The sequence below is a fragment of the Mytilus edulis genome, chromosome 12, assembly GCF_963676685.1.
Source record: "Mytilus edulis chromosome 12, xbMytEdul2.2, whole genome shotgun sequence".
NCBI classification, from domain to species: Eukaryota; Metazoa; Mollusca; class Bivalvia; order Mytilida; family Mytilidae; genus Mytilus; species Mytilus edulis.
The window spans coordinates 62955555-62980411 of NC_092355.1; the positions used below are offsets into that span (position 1 = coordinate 62955555).

The following is a 24857-nucleotide window of genomic DNA, read 5'->3' on the forward strand; positions in this document are numbered from 1 at the left end:
TCCTTTGGCATTATAAGACTTGTCTGTGAGGATTCCTGGCGAAGTTTGACTTTTAATAATCTAAAACACCGTATCTACTATGGCGTTCGGAATAAATTCAGATTAAAAAATTTAAAAAAAACTTCTTGATCTCGTCGAATTGAAAATGTCCGAAACCGATGATTCTTTTATTTTCACTTGATGTCTCAAAAAATACTGTGGAGTGTTTCAATTTAAAACGATTAAGCCTGTTACGCGTACCATTAAGTATACAATGATAACATTCACTCTCTTTTGCATTTCCCAATTTTTGAATTGGCATTTCGTTTAAAGTATGACAAAACATCGCTCAAAATAGGTTAAACATTTAGATGTAGGTCTACGCAATATTAGATTAAAAAAAAGTTATGATATAAATCGTAAAATTTAATCGGATTACCGGTTTAAAGTTACTGTTTAAAAAGATGTATACAAATCATGTTTACTTCAAATCTTCCCTTGAGCTGCAGTTCTAATCAATTTTATGTTTTTTGGATTAACAATTGCAATTAATATACTGGACAATAGATCAATACCACGACGATAATTCTTAAATAGATCAAAGTATTCAATACACATAAAATTCATATCAAATCTATAAAAACTGAGAGAAAAAAAAATAGTTCGGTTAACTGGTCAGTGATTTTGTTATTCGATATTCGATCCTTCTGACGGTTAACCGGTTAACCGTTGACTACAATAATTAATAGAATTGATGATAATACACGTAAACCTTAAAATGATGTTAAGTATTTCACTGTTTTGCTGTGTGTGATACTCAAAATCACTTGTTTACTCGACAAGCTTTATCTAAGTTTAATCTTACTATAATCATTTCTATATAAAGCAAAATTGTTTATGCATTTTCACTGGTACTATATTACAAAATTATTTATAAGACAGATTGTTAATGTTTAACCTTCTTAAATATAATGGGCGGTATCCTTCTTTAATTACAGGTATGATGATGGCAATAATATCATTGGATACTATGATTGTTTTCCGGCCAATGCTAACTGTCCATTATTTGCATTGCTAAACAATCAAAATCCCAGGAATATTGGTGATGAAATTGATACGGATGGCTTATCTGCAATATCTGACAAAATATTTGCGTTAAACTTTTCTACAACTGGAAGTAAGATTATTGTTTTCAGTTTTTGAAAAAAGGGACTCAATCAAGATAGAAAAAAACCTATTGAAGTACTGTAGTATTTTTTTCTTGGTGGAGGGCAAATATTTAAATTGTAAATCTCCATATCCTTAAATAATAAAATACTGAAAGAAAGTTCTGCAAACGATGCACCCAGTGACGGCTTAGCAGTTCTTTATAGGTTTTTGTTGTTGTTCAGTTCACAAGTGTGTGATCTTTTATTATTATTCCAATTTTATGTCACGAATCTGTTGGAGAAACCAAAGTTTGCGCACAGTAATCACACAGAAATAATTTTAATCGTATTTTAAACGGAACTTCATTAATCAATTCGGAATTCCTTTTTTTTATTGCAGACATTCCGTTTGAATTCCAGTTAGCAGATGAAATAATTGACATCTCTGACCATTCTGCAGTAGACACCTATGTCACGAGTATTCGAGTTCTAGATCCAGATTTCGGAGATTTTATCGAGAATATAAAATTTGATTATGACAACCAATATTTCTACTTTGATACAACGTTAAGTAAGTATTACAGGCCTTGAAGGCATAAAACTTTGCTCAGTGCTCGGAGCACAAAAATCATGCTCGAAACATGAAATCCAGCAATTTGATTGGTTGATTTTCGAGTCTGAGTACCAAAATCATGCTCGAAAGTTTTATGACCGTGAGGCCAGGTTTCCACTCATTCAATATAGTCCCTGCATGCTTTTTATGGTCTGTTGACTCTAGTTATTTCTATAGATAAAGTTTCATTCCCCGTAATTCGTATAGCTAGTATATAAAAATGGCATTACATCGTCATGATCGTATTGAAAACATAAGGCTAAGGTATTGGAAATAAATGAACAGAAAATCGCTTAGCATGCTCCTCATATTGCATATTCAAAAGCGCATTTATTTTTGCAGAAAATGGTGGATTGTAAACTTGGTTTGATAGCTAGCTTAACCTTTCACTTAATGTATTTATTTTTCTTTACAGGAAGTGTACATGTAAAGACGTCACTACCACACATTAATGGAAAGAAAAATTCAACTCTAAACTATACTTTAACGGTTCAAGACTCGTGCTTTAATTTGGCTACTGTTAGCATCCCCATAATAGTGTACAATGCTGTATGTATTGACATCAACCAAACAACCAATAGTTGAAATTGACTCTAAATATCCAATTTACGATGGCACATATCGTTCTTTTTCATTTATATTGTAACGCGAATATTTGGTCGATTTCAATAACAAGAAGTGGTTAAATTTTGTTTGTCTAGCACTTGAGTCAATCCTGATTTTTTTTAAAGTTCTTTTATGGATACAAAGGTTGTAGGGACGATAACAAAATTGAATGTGAGGACCTACCAATTATATAATTTATGTAATGAATTATTTCCCTAATTTAACCATGTTCCCTATTTATAGTCATGATTTTTCGAAAATCTGTCTCAATACTGATAACGTGTTTGTTTTGGAGTTCAATTGTGACCTTTTTTATTAAATCTTCACTGATTAGTCTTATAACGACGTTATGGGCTAACAATATTTCCTTAAGAGTCATATTGAGTACCTTTTGTAAAGTACTTTCTCAACTCAGCAAAGATTGATAATGGGGATATATATCGTGATTCTAATACATCAAATAACATTGTTTTCTTCGCGTACGTCAAGCAAAAATAAGCAAAAATTAAGAACAGGTCAAGATCTACAACTAAGACAATATGACAGATATTGTCCGACTACTCCTACTTAGGAATATAACCCTTAAATTATGATTTTTACCGATTTTGGGGTTTTGCCGTATATGATAAACATCATAATAGATAAATAGTCACATTTAATCAAAAAAAAATATCATCATGGCAAGATCTGTTAACAAGACACCTTTGCTGATATAGTAAAAAAACATTCAATTCTTAAAGGAGTTGTTGTCCTTAAAGAGGATTTGTTTGTTTTAAAGAAAACTAATGAAGATAGATAGAAAATAAACAGACTTAATGATCAGAAATACAAGATCAACAAAACATATCTTTAGCTCACCTGGCCTGAGCTTTTCTCATCACTGGGCGTCCGTCGTCCGTCGTCGTCCGTTAACTTTAACAAAAATCTCCTCCTCTGAAACTACTATGCAAATTTTAACCAAACTTAGCCATAATCATCACTACAGTATCTAGTTAAAATAATGGTGTCCAATGACCCTGCCGGCCAACCAAGATGGCCGACATGGCAAAATGAAATAGTACATAGGGATAAAATGCTATTTGTTGCGCGTATCTATGAAAACAAAGCATTTAGGGCAAATCTGACGAGGGTTAAATTATCTATCTGGCCTGAAAGTTTTGCACAAATCAGGTTACCCAATGTTGGGTTGCTACCAATGAATTGGCAAATTAAAGAAAAGTTTGCAGTTTTTGGTTATTATCTTTGATATTATTATAGATAGAGATAAACTGTAAACAGCAATAATGTACAAACAAGTCAGATCTACAAATATGTTAACGTGACCGAAATGGTCAATTGACCCCTTTATGAGTTTCCCTAAACAGTAAATTTTTATAAATTTTTGTAAATTTTGTAAATTTTTGTAAATTTTGTAAATTTTGTAATTTTTTGTAAATTTTTGTAAATTTTGTAAATTTTTGTAAATTTTTACAAAATATTTTTCTCTGAAACAACTGGGCCAAGTTCATTATAGATTAATATGTTTATCAGCTTAGAATTTCCGAAATTGGCTTATATTTTTAGCTTTTTTTACCATAAATGTCTACATACCATATATATATGGCGCTTCATAAAGATACTACTATTAGACATTTTTCAAAAATATTTAACACAGAGAGCAGTTGCCAAAAAGGTTGCATGAATGCACAAACAGGTCTATATGATAACATTGCATCTACAGCCTATTGCATGACATTCTTGCAGACTGGCTCTTAATAATGTAAATGAAATGTTTTTGTTGTAGCCACCTGTTGTGACAGATTTACCAAAGGAATTAAGCATTGACCCTCAAAAACTTCGAAAAGATTCCAGGTTTCACATATTCAATGTACAGGATCCAACATATGATAACGTGTCATGCATTTTGAGTAAAATATATCCTTCGACAGATGAACTAGTTCTAGAGATTGACGACAAAGGTATATAATTTTAAAGTTTTAATTAACGATCAATCATTATAAAACCAATCACAGAAATGGAATAACTCTGATCATTAATGGCGGAAAAGTTTTAAAATATATGACGAAAACGGGAGTAACTAATACGCCATTATAAATAAATTTGGTGTTTTCACTGTCTTCTGATTGGTTAAAATTATTAGTTTTATTTTCAATTTTGTCAATTTTGATGGCGACACGCCAACTCTGACGTTGTGTATTCATACGCCAACTCTGACGTTGTGTATTCATACGCCAACATGTGTGTACGTTGTTATTGTTATTATAAATAATATAAAAAGTTCTTTGAGCATTATTTTTGATAGAAGTTTATTTAGAATGAATGGCTATTTTTTATTTTGACTTTATTGAACCATAAAACTTATTCGCGGATTATTCAATGTGAAGAGTCAAAAAATAGTTTTATGGTTCAATAAATTCAAAAAAGATAATAGCCATTCATTAAATAACAATGATGACCAGATATTTCACATATCCAAATAGAAAGTTCCTTGTTTTTGTTTTTTTACTTTATCGGATTTTTTTTTCTGAATAGTACATACATTCAGCTTGTAAGTAGTTGTTTCCTGTATAATCAATCAACCGGAACTAGTTTTCCTGCAACATCACTTTCTGGAAACAATCGATCAATTAACGTAATGAAAAAATATGTGTTTTTTCAGAAACTATACAGTACTTTATCGAGATAGCAGAGGCGCTTTATAATCCTAAAAAGATTTGTTTTTTAAAAGCAACCATACTGCCAAAAAGACAACAAGAGTTGATAAAACATTACACTTAAAACCTAGAAATCAAACCTTAAGTACCCAGCAAAAAAAAAAAAAAAAAAATACCAAATAAAATCATGGAGGACTTCAACCTGAATCTCAAATAATTTCTGAAAATAATCATTATTTTCTTACTGTTTTAAAGTAATTTTGGTAAATATATGACGACACCCTGCGCCTTTATTATGGTAATTTTTTTATGTGGTTATAAGTTGTAAATAATTATAAATATAACTGCTCACTGTTCAATACAGCTCTTTTATTTTACAGAGGCATACTTACTGGTATCCAACTATACGAAAACGAATTCAACATTAGAATATAAGCTCCTCATTGTATGTCAGGACGAAACTAATGAAATAGTAGTCGAGTTAACCGTGTTTTTCCGTTCAAAGCAGGACAGTTATACAAAGGCAGATAACTTTCCGAGTATAACACTGGTTATTATTTTTGTATGTGTTTCCATTGGTGGACTGCTACTTATTATTCTAGTCATAGTTATTTCCTATTTTATTTGTAAATTTTCGAGGAAACTAAATATGAAAACAAAAGAGTCACACGACAGACATCGACACAGACAGTATATATCTACAGTACATGTAGATTTTGGGGTAAATGCATATGATGACCTTGAACAGAATGGATACCAACACGCACCACATGATTATGTCGAATTGTCAGATCAAGACGCATCAGTTTATGAAAATGTACAATCAGGCATGATGATATCTTCACAAATAGAGCAAACATTCAAGCATTGACACAATGCATTTACTTGTAATGTTATGTGATATTACAAGTAATAAAATTGCATTTATCTTACTATATATTTGAATAGCCATAGTTTTTGAACAGTGTCAGCATTGGGCGTATTATCGAATAATAATAAATAAGCATGGGTTATTTGAAATATAAACTCAAAACACTTAATGTTGGATTGTCTCTACTTGGGATTTATTAGCACGTTGTTTGGGCTTTAGACAACATAGGATATCGACAGTTAACAGTTTAGTTTTACAATGACTTTGTTAAGTTTTTGATGCCGAATAAGTTTACTCAAAACCAACTAAAACTAGTTAAAGAAGCAAACCTGCTCAATACTTCATTTATTTAATAGTTTGCAATTTCAAAAGTCCTTTCGATGACTATGAACACACTACATTGCGTTTACGTAAATCCATGGTCAGGGATTTGAACAAGTTTTATTTGTATGTTTGCTTTTTCTTTTTTAGCCATGGCCTTATCAGTTTATTATCGATATATGTGTTTTAATGTGCCTCTGGTATTGTTTGCCCCACTTTTCTACTAGTCAGTATACCCCCATCTATTTGTAAATGACATTCTTGCTTTGCGTAAGTAATTTCATTTGATTATTCGCCATAACATTCGTTCGCCCGTGCATTCCGTTCTTCCGTCTATTTGCCCAACGCGGATTTTGTTCATAACAGAAAGACTCATGAGTCGGTTTACTATGATGAGTTGCAATTTGTTATTTGTAGGCATTGTTTGGATTTGCCAGACACTTTCTTAATGGTTGCTGATACTTTGATATTTCCAATTTGGTAATTGAAATTTGATATAACTCACAAATCATTTCTAGTGTACAGAGTTAAGCTGCTTCACAGTAATGCAGTGTGATGTATAATAACATTCAAGAATTTACTAATTACGGTAGGCGAAATAAAAAAAAAAAGAATTTAAAATTGATACTATAAGTTGAAAAAGTATAAGTAAGGAAAAAATAAGTTCAAATTATTGTTATCTTATGGAGCTCCATTTCAAGATATTTGAATTTGAAAAAGTGTCAAGAAAAGACTGACTCGGTCTTTTACCATTTATTTGCGTTGTTATTGTTTGGATCTCAAATAGAAAAAAAAAAAGAAATCTAAAATCTACTTTAATTTTGGTAAATGACCTTTTATGAGCTAATGAAGTCTTATAAAAAGAAAAGAAATATGTTTCCCTGTATCGTAGAAATAAAACCTTTGAGTCTGAATATCGGACAGAAATTCTTAACCATCATCTAAGTGCATGTTTAAGATATATCAGACACAAATATCGTGATGTGTTGGTGACCTCAGCAGGACAATGTGTCTATTCTTGATGTATTTGTATTAATTGTTAACTGTATTATTTCTATTTCTTTATGCATATAAATCTGTTATGTACATTTGTATATTCACAAGTTAAAAATTAGTTTTATTTTTTCCTTTGTACTTTTAAATGACTGGGATTTATCTGTTGTATAGTACGTAGTCGTTTAATTCCTCGTCTTTATTTTTCTAACAATAGCAATGAGGATGATAAGGCTTTTCGCTGTCGTCCTTCAAATATATTATTATATAATGAGAACAACAACTGCAGGTTAGTGAAGAACATATTTAAAGATATAAATTAATGTATGAATATATCATTTCTGGATAAACATGTATATATATAATTCTTTAAAAAAGGAAGTAATACTAACATACCGATAATGTTTAACTTCAACAAATTAATACTTATTCATTTTGTACATTGCTCGTTCGATTTTACATTAATTTAGAGATTTATGACATCAAAATCAAATAACTACATCTGAACTATGTATTTAGAAAATTATTGATTCTGAGCGTACCTTTGATGGTCAGGAAAATGAATTACGTTTAGAGAAAAAGTAAGTAGATAATACATGAGTAAAATTACTAGACATTTGTGTTTAACATCCAGTGATGAATATTACAATCACATTAGGATATGATAATGTTACCGTGGTATAAATTTCCTCAGTGCTCTGTACTTGACAGACACGCTGAGTCGGCTTTTTAACGTGCGTTTGCATAAGGTTATGTCACAGTACACAAGAAGATATATCACCAAACACAGATAATTTGAAGCGTTAAGGATAACTCTTGCAAACAATTCGGTCGCTAAAAAAGGAAATGACTTAATATAATTTAAAAAGATTTTTTTTTTATTTCATCTTATTTTAACAAAGAGTACTTGTTCTCCATTGTCTGAACATTGAGTTGTACATTGATCGATTCTAAAATTGATTACAGATTGAAGCAGGAAGTATTTATATAATCAAAAAACACAAATACGTCCTTATTATTAATAAATATTGTCTATTGTACTTTATCACGCAATTGATAATTGACAACTACAATCCTTTTCAAATTTTACTATATTGCCAATACAGATACAGTTTTACTCTAGTTACAACTAACATCAAAAATGTATATAGTATCGCACCATAATAAAGCACTAGTACATTGTAACGATATATTCAAACATATGATATGGGTTGATTGACAAATGTTCGAAAAATTAAAAAAAAGATGAAATCTATTAAATATCTTCATCTGTAATACCGTTTACATTTCGATCAATCATTTCTCAATTTAGTTACAATAAGCCAAAGAATATTTCTGAATAGTTCATTTATATAAATCCTTGACGTGTGAACATTACGATTCATTGTTTAATTTAGTAAAGAAGTTTTATCATCGCGAAACAAAATCTTCAATGACTAAAAAGGAATTTCTGACGTATTATTACATGCATTAATCCATATGCGGAAGTGAAGATGAATCATGGTTAAATTTCGTCTTGTTACTAAATGTTTTACCGTGTATTATTTGTTGTATTCCTTTATTAATTATATATGATGTATTTTGTATGTATTTACCTCTTATTTCACATGTAAATCAGACGAGATGATTTTAAATAAAGCATATTGTATTGTAAACAAAAACAACAAGAAGTACTTACACATAGATTTCACTTATTTTAATACGACCAATGCATTTTTAGGGTTAACATAAGATGTAAGATTTGGTCCGACGACACGTAAAATATAAATATAAAGACAAGAAGATGTGGTATGATTACCAATGAAACAAGTATCCACAAGAAACAAAATGACAAAGAATTAACAACTCTTCGTCACCAAACGCCTTCAACAATTAATAAAACAAATCTCGCATAGTCATCTATAAAAGGCACCGAAATTACGCATGTAATATTCAAACGTGAAAACTATTATTATCCGTCTACATATTTAGAATCGAATTAGCCAGAACATTGTTTTTTAAACGTGACCTACTGCACAACAATCAAAGGTCAACATTTTATTAATTTGCCCTCCGTGGTTATGGTGTCATATGCGAAAAAGCAACATTGGGTTTACGTCAAGTACATCAGTTTTACGACATAAAAAACATAGCCAATATGTTTTTTCCTCTACCATCCGATATGTCCAGGTTTTATCAATGTCAATATTTTTTTTATTTTTTTTTCATTTATTTATCAAACCTTTTCAACATTTCAGAAACGATTGTAAAAACGTATACAGAGGGAGAACGTGCACATTTATCATGTTCAGTTGAATTTAAGGAAATAATTCACATCACATCGATCAATTATTTCAATGACACATGTATTTATAGTGAAACATATGGAATTGGAAATTTATGTAACGGAAAGACAAATTGTAGTTTTGATGTCAGTAACAGCAATATTGGAAGTTCTTGTGGTGCAAATGGAACAGCCATGTTTAAAGTGGAATACAACTGCATACGTATGTAAAAATATGTAGTTGACCATTTTTTCTACAGCAATTTAATGTTGAATATGAAATAACTAAAGATGTAAATTTTGATGTCTGAATCCAAGTTAATTATATTGTATATTAGTCAGTTTGTATAATATGAAACGTAGGACTAACTTCATATCGTAATGTATCCTCTCATTGCAAGACTACATGTAAATCGTTCATAGAATAATTTGAAAAATAATTCATATGCATCATCAAAAGACACTAACAACATGCGCAATTATGTTGAAACACGGCTTGGTCGAAAAAACTAAATAAACTAGACGATTTTCATTACTGACTATACGTTAACACATCAAGTACATACCTAGGTTTAATAATCGTAAGATGTATTGAAACAATGTTGAGAACGTTATCGCCATACATCTTAGATACCAGGATTTATATTTGCACGTAAGCCGGTTGCTTCGTCAATAAAAAATTCTCATAAGTGGCGCTTGAATACACAAAGATAAAAAGGACACTTGAAGTACGAAGTTAAAGAGCATTGAGGACCCAAATTTGACATTGTTTTTAGAAGGAAAAATACATTTTGTAATTAAGGTAAAGTAACAGTAAATGAACGCCGTCTAGCGGATTCCGCGAAATATTGCGACGTTTTGTACGAATTACGTCCCTTTGACCAGATTTTGCAATGTTAAAATTGCACCCGGCGACTTTTCGATGGGACAACGTCAACGGTAAATTTGACGGAAAGTATGTTACTTATAGGAGAATGAACTTGTTTTTCTAAAATTAAAAATTGAAAATGAATATGAAAACAGTCCTGAAGACGATCTTCAAAATGAAAATCAGGACGTATGGTGGTAGAGTTTGTATATCTGCCGACCAGTTAAAATAAGTGTGAAAACTGTTGCTCACTACTATTTCTACATAATTGTGATGAGAAAAAACAGTGTGGTCTCGGAAGTATTCTATATGTAGTATGTCAAAACTGTACTTTCAAAAACCCTATATTCACTGGGAAAAGACATCGTCTAGCAGAAAATAAGCAGAAGGGGTGCAAGTTTGGGACATTAATACTAACGTTAAAAGTTGTACGGTAAGACTATAATATCTCCCATATTTTGAAAATTATCACACCAGTAGGAACAAGTAAAAATATTTTCAAATTAGAGAAAAGGAAATGAACCACATAAACTAATACTGGTCATAAATTCGCCGCTGCTGTCAGTCAGTCATAGATGGCACTAAACTATAATACAAATTAATTAACCTTGTTCACGGTTGGAACAATTATTTTAATATTCATACACAGTTTTTAGACTATAACAAATTAAAAATAAGCAAAAATGATGTTTCACGATCATTAATCCATCGCTACATTTTGTAATCTAACGTTGTTTTTTTTAATGATGCTTTCTTTCACGTCCGCAATTTCGATGTTAAAAATAGAACCCAAATCTTTAAATAGATACATGTATAAATAGTATTTGGTTTAAAGATTTATACAGGGCTTAGTATCCTAATAGTATTGATTCGTAAAAATTAACCGAATAAAAAAAATGTACCCTAGCTGAAAGTAGCATCTCAATATACAATAGAACTGTTCTCAATTCTATTTCACTCATAAAACTTGAAGGTTGAGAACGAGATTATATCAATCACCTCTATATCATAGTACTACTATATATATACGGACTGAAAAATATGCACAATGTCACAGACTTTCAGTACCGAAAGTTAAATGTAAATCCCGTAAGTAGTCAGTACTTCAATAAGACAGCATCCAGGGGGTGCAGGGGTCCTGATCGCGAAATCCCGGCTTTAAAAACATGAAATCCCGAGGTCCCGAACTTATAGAAATTTCAATCCCACCATACCGAAATTCGAAAAAAGAATAGCCGGATCCATAAAGGATCAATCCCAAAATCCCGTGCTGAAAAACACCCGATCCCGGAGTCCCGTTTAAGGTCCAACCTCATTTGTGTAGATGGACTAAATAACAAAACACAATCTAACCAGTCATGTCTCAGCCTGTGTGCGATTGTTTTTTTCTTGTTTTTTTTTCGGTTGGGGGAAAAGGGGGGGGGGGGGGGGGGTTGTAGACATATCAAACATAAATATGTACATCTGTTTTTATGTCATATGTCTCAACCTCCGTTAATTTGGTTTCCTCGGAAATGTTTTTACACGATGTATTTTCTGGAAAATACACTGTACCACAAAGACTACTGTGAAATGTCTTGAGAGAAAGCGAAATTCAGAGAGAGAAGCACAATAATTTATTGTCACATATAATTAGATCTCAAAGGGAGTTGCAGAATAACGGATACTAGCGAATGTCAAAATTGAACAAAAAAGTTTGCAAAATTATAAAGAATAACAACGGAAAATAAAATTATTATTTAATATAATAGTGTAGACCATGTACTGAATTTTACAAAATCGTTAATTGAAGATTTTACAGAATAAGCGTTATATCTAAAGATAAAGAACATTTAGGTCCACACTTCATATGGACCCTTAAAAATCGTTGGATTATCTCGGTGTTGCTGGTCAGTGATGAATAAAAAATCACTGGTCAATTTAAAGGTTGTTGTAAGTGATGCAATATATTCTTATTTTCCTGTTCCCCTTATGTAACTTGCAGTTTTATTAAAGTTTACATTCATCAAAGCCTTAGTTTAATTTAGTTTCCTGTCATTACTACCCCCCCCTTTATTTGTCGCATGTTGTGTATCATGTACTGATTCTGTATATACTTCGAGCATACATATTTACACTTATGAAACAATAACCATTTAGTAAACTTTTTAAAAGACTTGTATACAATAAATTTTATACAGAACAAAACAGATATTAACAAAGATGTCAGTTTGTCTGCGTGTTTTACTTGTTAACTTGAAGTGTAGAGCAAATATTAATAAAGATCAAAAACCTGACCACATGCAAACAGACAGCAAAGTACGTTCTAGGATTTAAACTGTAGATGTTTTGCGGAATAACTATAAACTATAAAGGGGGACGGACGGATAGGAGTTATGTTGGCCGGACGGAATGACGGACGGACAGACGTACAGGGGAAGTTGAAGGGGCATAAAAAATATAGCTTCAATTACATCTTTTATTGCGTCAACTTGTAGACAGTAACCCTGATGATTTCTATTTTTAAGATTTTACTATTTTTGCGTTCATGTACTTACAACGTATTTTTGTCTGAATTAGTAATTGTTTTAGATACGTATATTGATAATGAACATTTTTTACAACGTATAATTTCTTTTTAAAATGATCCATAAAAGAGGGTCTGATTGGGGTTTACGGAATACAGAATAATGGGCAAAAATTGCAGAATAAAATGCAAAAAAGAATTAAAAAGAAAAAGTGTATAATAAGGTGCTAAAATATAAATAATAAAGAATATTGGTAATAATAAATAAAAATTTATGATAATTATCCAGACTCTTATGATAAAAAGAATCTATCAATACGAAACACATAATCATCGTGCATAATCAACACGAAGAACGATGGAAATTATTAGCATGCTAACTTGACGTTATATAATAAAAATTACGACGTCACGAATTTTGATGTTTTTTATGTCAAAATGTTGGGTTTGTGTCGCTTCTACAAGGAAAACGAAGTCGGTGACCATATTTTTTTTTAATATCATCTAATTCGTAAGACAAAGAGGAAAAAAATATTAATTTAAAAAAAAATTCTATGGAGCGGTTCTCGTGATTTATCCCAGAAACCGAAAATTGTAGAAGAAAAATATAGATTTTCCCTATATATTCAATGTAATTTAGTACCCTCTCGGACCATTTTAAAAATGGATTTTTCTTGAAAACGAAGTCGGTGACATATACTTTTTTTTTTAACATTTTTTGATGTATATTTTCAATATCTAATTGAGTTCTTAGTTTTAAAAAAAATCTATGGACTAGTTTATTTACTGATCCTTGACCTTAAATATCACAACGTAAAAGAAGAGTAATATCAATGAGAGAGAAAGTCTGAACCTGCTAGACATTTTTGGTCTTTAAAGATTTCTTATTTTTCTCATTTATACCATCAATAAGAAAATTAAATAAAACAAAGATGTATCGTGTTCTATGAATAACATACAAATGATTGTAGGTTACTTTAAGTAGCCCGACGACATTAAATGATTTTCGACTCAACATCATTTTTTTCCAGTAAAGACAATGTTCTAAATAGAACGACACATTGTTATTCACCCACGACTTAAAAACTGAAATCTAAAGGAGTAATTTTACTCAAAAGACTTACATTTGCAACAGCGTTATAAAGGTAGAACTTGAAAATCTGATTACAGGAAAGAAACATTAAATTCTGTTCACTTTCAAGTGTACTCCACATTTGAACATTATTTATATTTTCTCAAAGACGCATTTTAGTGAACCAGAAAAATGTAGGTCAGTGTATAGAAATATATATAAAGGATAGTAAAAAAGATCTAAATTGTTTCTGATTCAGTTTTAGTGTAAAAAATTCACGTTTTTAAGGAAATGGTGATTGGTCTGATTGGAATCCACCCCCTCGCTGTCCAGTAACGTGTGGAGGTGCATATAGGAACATCACAAGAACGTGCAATAATCCTTATCCAAATGCAATAGGAAGTACATGTACTGGTGAAGCTTTTGATGAACAAAAATGTAACACAAACATGTGCACTAGTAAGTGAATAATATTTAGATGCTTCCGAAATACACATATCGCAACTGATGGATTTCGTCCATTTAGAGCTAAACTTTTAGATAAATGAGATGATTCCAACATTCCGTATTTTTTTAATAACACCTACATGTATATTTTTTGCTGGCACTTCTAAAAACCTATAGATTAATTTCAACTAAGACGTGAATAAAAAATTATATATGTTTTCTTTTGTAAAAAAAACTAAGCTGTTTATCTGATGATAAAAATATAGCAGACTGTGTCCAGTACCCAACGTAAACGTTATACAGTATGTTGATATTTGTGCATTTGGAGGCTGCCGAAATTACGGTGTACTTATGGTCAAAAAATATTTTTTGTCATTTTTGTTAAAAGTAAAAGACGATGATCAGGTTATTTCTATGATTTTTTTTTAAACAATGGAATTTTGTAAGGTGAATTATATATCCATTGATTTGAATTTTTAAACTATTTTTTCAAACTCCAGAATTTTGCATTACACAAACTACATTTCATACAAATTATTTAGTGAAAGAACATCATCTATATAGCGGAAAGTAGAGTTAAAGGATATTGCTAACTTTTTATCTTTCTTCCTAAGAAGTTCTTGTATGAAGACAGCCTCATAATAATAAAGAAACAAGTCGGCAAGGAGAGGGGCACAATTCGTTTCTATTGGAATATCGATAGTCTGTTGAAAACAACGTCCTCCGAACGTAACAAATATGTTGTCAATCAAGAAATCAAGCATCTTGATAATGTCAGGTCAGATAATTTTTTGTTTGAATCAAAGAAATCCTTTACAAAGTAGAATTTATCCCTTCCTAAAACAAGATACTTGTATCTTCATTGGCCATTCTTTTTGATGAAACAAAGCAATACCAACTCTTTCAATTTGTCTTTTAGTTTGGAATGTGGAATACTTGTATAAAGTGTAGAAAAGTCAAATGTTTTGATACTTTTACAGAGAAAGAGAGTTAGATTGTATGTACTCTAAAAGATCTTTGGAATTTTTAAGTATCCACATCTGATTCACGCCACCTCTAGAATAGGCAGTTTCACAATAACTTTGAAGCCCGTCTTTGATTGCTGATAAAATAAATGTTAATAATTTAGAAAGAGGTTTCGTGGAGCACTTGGAAGACCCAGCAATATACCGTTGTTTGTAAGGGCACTTATGCAGTTTATGTATCCAATACAGTGATGGAAGATCCAGTTTATTATCTTTGGTTGAAATTCCAAAGGAACATAACCTGACTACTTGCATGTAATCAAAGATTCTTGGTATCATTTGACAACATCAGCATTTTCAGCTTTAAACAATTTTGTAGATCAAAACACTGCATGTTTGAAAACAACTGTCAATTGGAAATGCGCAGATGGGCTCATCACAGTAAACAAAGCAGTATGGGAAACAAGTCAAAGATGTGGCACAGCATACATTGTTTTCAAATCATATAACGTGATTAACAGTGTAAAAACTTTTTGTGAAAACAGACGAAATTGCTCATTTATTGCAAGGGATCACACTTTTATAGAGTCGTGTGCTACGTCGAACTCCAGATGTACAATTTTTGACTATGTTTATACATGTATAAGTAAGTATACAATCATTCATACAAACCAAAAATGTGTTTTCAATATTCGGTTTACGAATCAGCTCTCATAACATTTAAGAGCGAACATTATGTGAGCATGCTATGTCATTCAGTTTGACAGTAGACGTAGTACAGTGTAATTAAAAGAAGAGCATAAAATACCAGAGATACAGTCAAACTCATAAATCGAATATAAAAAAGGGACGACAGATACCAGAGAGACAGTCAAACTCATCAATCGAAAATAAACTGACAACGCCATGGCTAAAAAATAAAAAGGCAAACAAACAAATAATCGTACAAAACACAACATTGACACTAAGTTAAGTTGTGTTTTATTTTAAATTGAGTTATATCAAAATATATTGAAAAATTCATAGGCTTTTACTAAAAATCTATATAGACAGTTTTATGTTAAGGAAGCTTTTTTATCTTTCAGACTGGACCAAATAACTTCTTTATCTTAAATTATTAATAAATTATTTTAAGTTTAATCTGCCATCTAACATCTCTAAATACATGATTTTGTTACGCATACACTATGAAAAAATAATTATGTTTGAACAAAATTCACAAATCATTAATAGACATTAATATGGCGTCAGTAGGAAAAATATAATAGGCAATATGTTCTCTATAACATATCCACACAAACACGGTCTGGTATCTGAGTTTTGTTCCAATATTCACAAAGCCTACATAAAATATGTACAGCTTGAATTGTGGTGTCCAGCTGAATTTTCCAATGTATTGCAACGAATGTGTTTTCACCTCGTTTGCTCATCATCCTCGTATGAAACGAATACTAGTATTTATGGCTAAATCATTACAAATTTATATATACCATATAGATATGTTGATAAAACAACATACAATTTCATTATCTACTTACCTGTCGCAGACGTTAAGGTAACACAATGTGCTGATTGGCATAACTTTTAATGTGCGCTATTCAATTTAAAGCGACTTTAGCACTTGACGTATAAGATCGTGCCAATACATCTCAACCTGATGAGGTATATATCATTATTGTACAATATTCCAGAAGCAACTTGGGATGAATGGTCTCCGTGGTCAAAATGTACAAAATTATGTGGTAGTGGCATCCAGACAAGACAAAGACAATGTTTAAACCAATTGAATACCACAGATGGATTTGTTACCGATTGTGTTGGAGTTGGAACTAATTTAAGATCATGTAATACCGAACCATGTCCATGTTAGTTGAGTTTTTACAAATAATGGCACGTGATAGTAAAACTTGACTTTTGTTATCGTTGATTGATTATTTTTAATCAAATGTTCGATTCAAAATCAGAATTATATTCTTTTGTTTTGCATTTGTTATAATCGACTGCAAACAATTTTCAAATTAAAGTCGTTTTTAAGGTATGGGCTTTGCTCATTGTTGAAGGCCGTACGGAGACCTATAGTTGTTAACGTCTGTGTAATTTTGTCTCTTGTTGACCGTTGTCTCATTGGCATTCATACCACATCTTCTTTTATATATTAGTAAATATTCCTCATGTATGGCTTTCGAGTATTCACTTCCAAAAATCATTACAAAATAAAAAAGAAGAATTATATTACATTAAATGTCTATAGCACTATTGCTTAAACAGTATTGTACAGTAAGTAATATGAATTAGTATTATTGACATTTTGCAACTTTGTTGCACATTTTTATGTAGTATTAATGACATCTGTTTAATCAGCAATAGAAGGATGGCTTATTAATTATTGGGTAACGACCTATTCGCGGGAGGGTCTGAATTAGTCGAGTATACCAAAAGATCTGTCAATGTACGGGCAATCCAAGTCTATTTAAAATAGCTAAATATAAATAAAGGCAACAGTAGTATACCGCTGTTCAAATATAACTCATTTCACTTCTCTATCTTGTATACAGCATTTCTTATTCTGATATTAAAGACAAAGTGGATGAACAACCTTATATTTGTTCAATTTGTTATAAAAAAAAAATGGCCGATTATGATTCAAATATAGTTTCTAAGACAAAGACTCAATGACATCTTTCTATATAAAATACAGTTCTGATTAAACCAAAAAGTTATCTGAATATATATCATCAGCTCAAGAATTTGGTTTTTTAATTGACAATATGTTTGTTAAATTTTATATGCTCGTGTGTTTTCACCTATGGGTGTATTTTATATCTTTGTTCCCTTATTGGTTTCATTTTTTGGGGGGGAAGGGGAGTCAAAAATGCTCCTTTCAATTTGTCTTCCACTCTAAAGACGATAGCTGTTACCAAAAAGGAAAGAAAGATACCAGAAAGGAAATAATGCATAAATTACATACTTTACAATAATAATTGATAATATGTATTCTATTTTTAGACTGTGATGACACCAAATTTCAGTACCAATTACCAAAACCAATATCAGATCTGAAGGATGATACCGGTCCTGGTATTATCATTTACCTTAATCCAGATATAACAATATTTCATTTGTTTTAAAAAATACGAATCATGGTTAATCAAGTTTTTATTTATTTCAAACTAAAAATTATACACCTGTTTGTAGCGGCAGTTTAATAATTTTGAACTTGGTTCATGTAACTTTTAAACTCTAAACACAAATTTCACATTGGTATATTCTAGGACCCGGTTATTTGATAACGAATGGAATATATACTGTGAACTGCTGCGGTAGAATTAAAATGTGGGAGTTTATACCTGTAAATACTGGAAGTTTTGAATTAATGATCATGAGAAAGACAGATGGTCAAACATTCAAATTTGTTGGATCTAATCAAATAAATATCTCAGGTATGCAACTGAAATGCTGTACAGAACGATAGATTGCATAACAAAAGCAATCAAAACTGTTGAAAATAAATAGTTGTACCAGACGCGGGTATATTATACGTTTGTATAACGATTGAGTACATTCATAACTTTGTGCAATCACTCGATTCTTTTTAAATTCAATAGTTATCAAAGGTACCAGGATTATAATTTAGTACGCCAGACGCGCGTTTCGTCTACACAAAACTCATCAGTGCCGCTCATATCAAAATATTTATTATGCCAAACAAATACAAAGTTTAAGAGCATTGAGGCTAAGGTAATTTATGCCTGGGATAAGAAAATCCTTAGTTTTTCGAAAATAGTAAGGTTTTGTATACAGGAAATTTATTAAAATGACCACATTATTGATATTCATGTCAACACCGAAATGTTGACTACTAGGCTGGTGATACCCTCGGGGACGAAACGTCCACCAGCAGTGACATCGACTCAGTATTGTAAATAGTTATCAAAGGTACCAGGATTATAATTTAGTACGCCAGACGCGCGTTTCGTCTACACAAGACTCATCAGTGACGCTCATATCAAAATATGTATAATGCTAAACAAATACAAAGTTGAAGAGCATTGAGGATCCAAAATCCAAAAAGTTGTGCCAAATACGTCTAAGGTAATCTATGCCTGGGATAAGAAAATCCTTAGTTTTTCGAAAATATCAAGGTAATAATTCAACCCATGAAATGAATTAAAAAATAGGTAACAGATTAAACACATTCAAAAACTTTACAGAAACTGTCGTTGGTTGCACAATGTAAAACCATTTTTTTCTCTATATGTTATACAATAATTTAGACCACTGTTTTTTTTTTTTGGTTTGTGTGTCAATTTTAAACCATGTCTGGTGTCTTACAGTTTGCGGTGCTGTTAAGGTTTACTAATTGTTCAGAGTCGTACGTTCAATTGTAGGTGCTAACATCTATTTCATTTAAACATTTCATATATGTCTCATTATAAATTATACAACCAATTCTTGTTTTTATATCATGATAGTTTCTTACAAGTAATAGTGTTTCTCTTGATAATAAAGTTCATTGAGACTAAAATAACTTGCTTTCAAATGGTTTTTATATGATTTTTTATGTGATGTCTGCTACAAATAACGAAATGAAGCTTTTGTTATGGCTCCACAACGAAGTTGTCGGTGCCATATAGTCTTACCCTTGTCCGAAATTCCAAAATCGCGAAATTCCGTAATTCCGAAATTCCGAAATTCAGTCATTCCGTCATTCTGCAACAAACCATTATCAGAGTTTTTGTTCTAAACGCCTTGCGGTCATTAAACTTTCGAGCACGATTTTTGTACTCAGACTCAAAAATCAACAAACAAAACTTCTTGAGTACTGAGGAAAGTTTTTTTTTCTAAACGCCTTCAGATATTGTGCTCATTTTTGGTATGTGAGTTAACCTTGATGAGTTACAGATTAAGTTTAAGTTTCGTTCCTCTCCGCTAATTTTTGCCGATATTACGGGCTTTGGACTTTGATAAATTGATGAAAATCATAGTTATATGGACTTTTTTCTAAACTGTTTCAGATATTGGGCTGATTTTTGGTATGTAAGTTAACCATGATGAGCTTCAGATCTAGTTTAAGTTTCGTTCCGCTCCGCTAATATTTGCCGAATTTACGGGATTTGGACTTTGATAAATTGATGAAAATCACAGTTAAACGGACTTTTTTTCTAAACTCTTCAGATATTGGGCTGAGTTTTGGTATGTGAGTTAACCTTGATGAGTTACAGATCAAGTTTAAGTTTCGTTTCGCTCCGCTAATGTTTGCCGAAATTACGGGTTTTGGACTTGGATAAATTGTTGAAAATCACAGTTATACGGACTTTTTTTCTAAACTCTACTAGATATTGGGCTGATTTTTTGTATATAAGTTAACCATGATGAGTTACAGATCTAGTTTAAGTTTCGTTCCGCTTCTCTAATTTTTGCCGAAATTACGGGCTTTAGATTTTGATGAATTGATGAAAATCACAGTTATACGGACTTTTATTCTAAACTCTTTCAGATATTGGGTTGATTTTTGGTATGTGAGATAAACTCGATGAGTTACAGATCAAGTTTAAGTTTCGTTCCGCTTCGCTAGTTTTTGCCGAAATTACGGGCTTCGAACTTTGATAAATTGTTGAAAATCTCAAATATACAGACTTTTTTCTTTACGCCTCCAGATATTGCGGTTATGATATGTGAGACTACCATCATGTTTGTGTCCACATGTGTTATTGACATTGCAGATTTTTCAACTTTTTGAGACGGGGCCATTTTTGTCGCTTTGACACATCTAGTTAACTTAAATAAAGACCAAATCACATATCACAAGAAAAATACTAATGATTATGTCGCCAAACTCCGTCCTTTGATCTTAGACATTTATTTGTCACATTTTGTTAAGCCGTTACTCCTAGAATACATGACTATCAAGTTAGCTGTCAGAGTTCTACCACGAGACCATGTAATGAAATATGCGTGTGCTTAAAATCGGAAGATACAAACATTTTATAAAACATAAAGATCGTTGTATTCACCGAAAAGGGAATGATAATAATTATTCTATGAATTTAATTTGTTTTTAATAGCGTCTGACCTCCACAAAACAACACAGCTCAATGTGCCTGATGCTGAACGTATTACAATTATTAAGGGTGACATTGTTGGATGGCAAGTATCCTTTTTTCAGTCTTTTACTGACTTGTGTTTGAAAAGTTTGTTTATGACAATAATATATCAACATTACATGAAATAACATACGAAATTTATAAACAAGTACAATAACTATAATAAATGATTAATTTCTTTGTGTTTGAGTTGCTAGTGTTTCAAAATATATATATGCATATAATACTGAATAATAGGGGTGAGTAAAGATATACATTGCAAGAAACAACTAAGTTACAAAAGGATTTTAAAAATGACCCGTATCAATTTATCAACGTTATGCTTCCAATCGCTTTTCTTTATTTCCATTCATCAGAAAAGCTTTATTAAAATACTTGAAATGCAGGATTGTTTGAATACCGACACACGTGAAGAGCTGTAAATAGTAAAAAAAATAAATGAAAACTGAATTGTTTTCTTCTAAAAATACTTATTGAGAACTTTGACATAATCAAATTATTCAAAATTTTATAAACTTGTTGTTCAAAGGATAATCGTTGATGCATGCATTTGTTAATTGAAAACAAAACAGGAAAAGTATTTAATCTTGAAACTATAGTTATCAAAGGTTAATTGTAACAACATGTGTAATACGGCTATGATGTTTTTAAATTAAATTGGTCATATTTTGATTTATTTTTTAAATATTCAACACCTTTTTCAAATTGCATTGGTGGTAAAATATATTTGTGAGTAAATCAATCGCTCATATTTTATAGATATTAACAACAAGATTTCGATATGAATGAAAACAACGTTAACACGCAAATAAACTCATCATAGATACCAGGATCAAAATTTTATAGATACGCCAGACGCGCGTTTGATATAAAAAAAAACCAAACTCATCAGTGACGCTCAAGTCAAAAAATGCATTTTATGCGTCCAAAGCCCTTTTCTAAAATTTTTTCACCAAAAACGCTCACAGCTGAAAACTTGATTAGGATGAGGCTTTTCAGTAGTTTTTGCTGTTTTGCACAATATGTAACAAAACTGAAGCCCTTGTTTTATACGTGCTCTTATGTTCGACAGACTAATGTGTTTATATGTATCAACTTTGTACTTGTTTGGCTTTTTAACTATTTAGATCTGAGCGTCACTGGTGGGTCTTATGGAGACGAAACGCGCGTCTGGCGTATTGAATTATAAACCTGGTACATTTGATAATTAATTATAAAGTTAACATCTTTCTGATTTTGTAGATTGATTATAGGTTTGGCGTTTTGAGTTTTAGAGGCCACAGAATCGGCATGGTCGTAACTTTTTCTTAAACAAATAATTTGTTCCATTTTTTCAAACGATAGTTACAGCACTCCAAGTATCAGACATATATGTACACAGAGTCGATTTATTAACACCAAATTCGTGTCAAATAATGTCCTAAAACGTGTTTTGTGCCTATTCAGTGAGTTCCATTAAAAATAAAGATTTTTTGCAACATATATTCCGATTTCAGGGGATTTTGTTGTCTATTTTATTCCTTTCAGCATGTATCATTGACATAAATTGAAACAAATCGACAACGCCTTGACAAACAAAATCACCAAAAATCGACCAAACGAAAAGCAGCAGTATACAAAACACAGCATACTAATGATCCGGTCTTGACGTACGACAGAGTAAACAGATCCTAGTTAACAGGTCCTGCTTTACATTAAGCACCCGAAATAATTTAACAATTTCATGTTGGTTTCTTCACTTCATAATCATGAAAACGTTCTGTGAAATCTCAACATTTTATTAGTTCTATATCCGCAGGTTTGGTAGTGGAAACAATATTGGTTATTATGATTGTATTCAGACCAAAAATGAATGTCCATTGTCATTAAGGCTACAGGATTTTGGCAATGAGGGAGATATTATTGATATTGATACTTTAAGCAACTTGTCAAACAGAATATATGCTCTTAATTATTCAACAAGTAAAAGTATGTTTGTTTATTCCTTCATTTATTATTAAAAAAATAGATACTTATATTAAAAACCAATCTAACAGTTAAACTCTCTCCGAAAAATACAAAAAGAAGAGAAATATAACGATGTCTTATTTTTTATACACACAAATGTAAACATGCAAACTGATGTACGTTAGCATGACACGCGTTTCAGACGAAATATTTTCTTCCAGACACTCTTGATATCAATTTTTTTGCAAATTAACAAAAATGCATCTAGACAAAGAGGTACATACAGAACGGTCAAAGTTGGTGAAACATCAGTTTCTTTGAGTGAATTGAAGAACCAGAACATAAAGTATTGTCATATCCTTGTTAGCAAAGCTAGGACACAGCATCTGTTTTGTCGTTGATTTTACAATGTATAGAACTAGGACAACGTTCATAAACATGAAACGTTAAAATACACAAAATTAAACATAAAAAAAATAGTTAGAAATATTCAAAAAAAAATTCTTGAACATAACTTCGAGTTAGTCTTCTATATCATGTATATACACTCGGGTAAATTCTTCCCACATTTTATGATTCAGTATTCTCTGAAAACATGTAATATTCCAAATAATACCTAATTTGAGTTATTGCAGAATTTATATTACATGCACATGTATTAGCTAGATATTATCTATTGAAGACAGACAAATCACTATTGCCATTTCATCTGAACCTGTAATGATCCCGGATCATTTAATGGTGGATGCATTTGTGATGACAATGCCAATATCTGATCCAGATTATGGCGACTTTATACAAGATTTTAAACTTGATTACAACAATGATTATTTTTACCTCGATACAAAACTTAGTTAGTATACATAACTGTTATTCATTAATTTTGATAAAATCAGCTGATAATATAGTTGATAGATGTTTGCAACTTTACAATTTCATCCTATATTTTTCCTGTAATATAATATGTAACAACAGTAGTCATCTCCGATAAAGTTTGGGTAAGTTAATCTGCAATTCTGCAACCAGTACATGTTTATATAGTTTGCGTTATAGTATATGCTATCTTGTGATGAGATTATGTTTAACCACTTGGTGGATGCTACTGCTGGTGAAGTTTTTATTCCCCGCGGGTATCACGAACCCAGTAGTCAGCACTTCTGTTATGTTATGTTATTATCATTGATATGGTCATAAATATAAATTAGATGTTAACAAAACTTTGAATGTTTGAACTCGAGCGTCCCATATGAGTTTTTTTAGATGAAACGTGCGTCTTGCGCAAATACTATATTTTAAACCTGGTATCTGTTATGAGTTTATTTTCAATCAACCAATAGAGTTATCTTTATCAGGGATATTAGACAAGTAATATGTCACTTGTTTTGCAATTTTTCTTGATAGGTGTATTGCTTGATAGAGTTTAAAATTTGTACTGAATTATTTTATGTAATTAATTTTTAGTTTTTATGTCTCTTATGAGTTTAGAAGATTTCTAAAAAA

At 31.2% G+C, this 24857-nt stretch overlaps 2 long non-coding RNA genes across 2 annotated transcripts; both read left to right on the forward strand.

Annotated features, from left to right (window-relative positions):
• The first annotated feature begins 1014 nt into the window (after positions 1-1014).
• LOC139497922 (uncharacterized) lies at positions 1015-4298 on the forward strand. Its single transcript, XR_011657769.1, has 4 exons — positions 1015-1156; positions 1528-1698; positions 2156-2289; positions 4130-4298. It is a non-coding gene; the product is annotated as an uncharacterized lncRNA (long non-coding RNA).
• Positions 4299-9430: 5132 nt separating this feature from the next.
• On the forward strand, positions 9431-15796 carry LOC139497923 (uncharacterized). The gene is made up of 3 exons (XR_011657770.1): positions 9431-9671; positions 14183-14353; positions 15686-15796. It is a non-coding gene; the product is annotated as an uncharacterized lncRNA (long non-coding RNA).
• The last annotated feature ends 9061 nt before the right edge of the window (positions 15797-24857 follow it).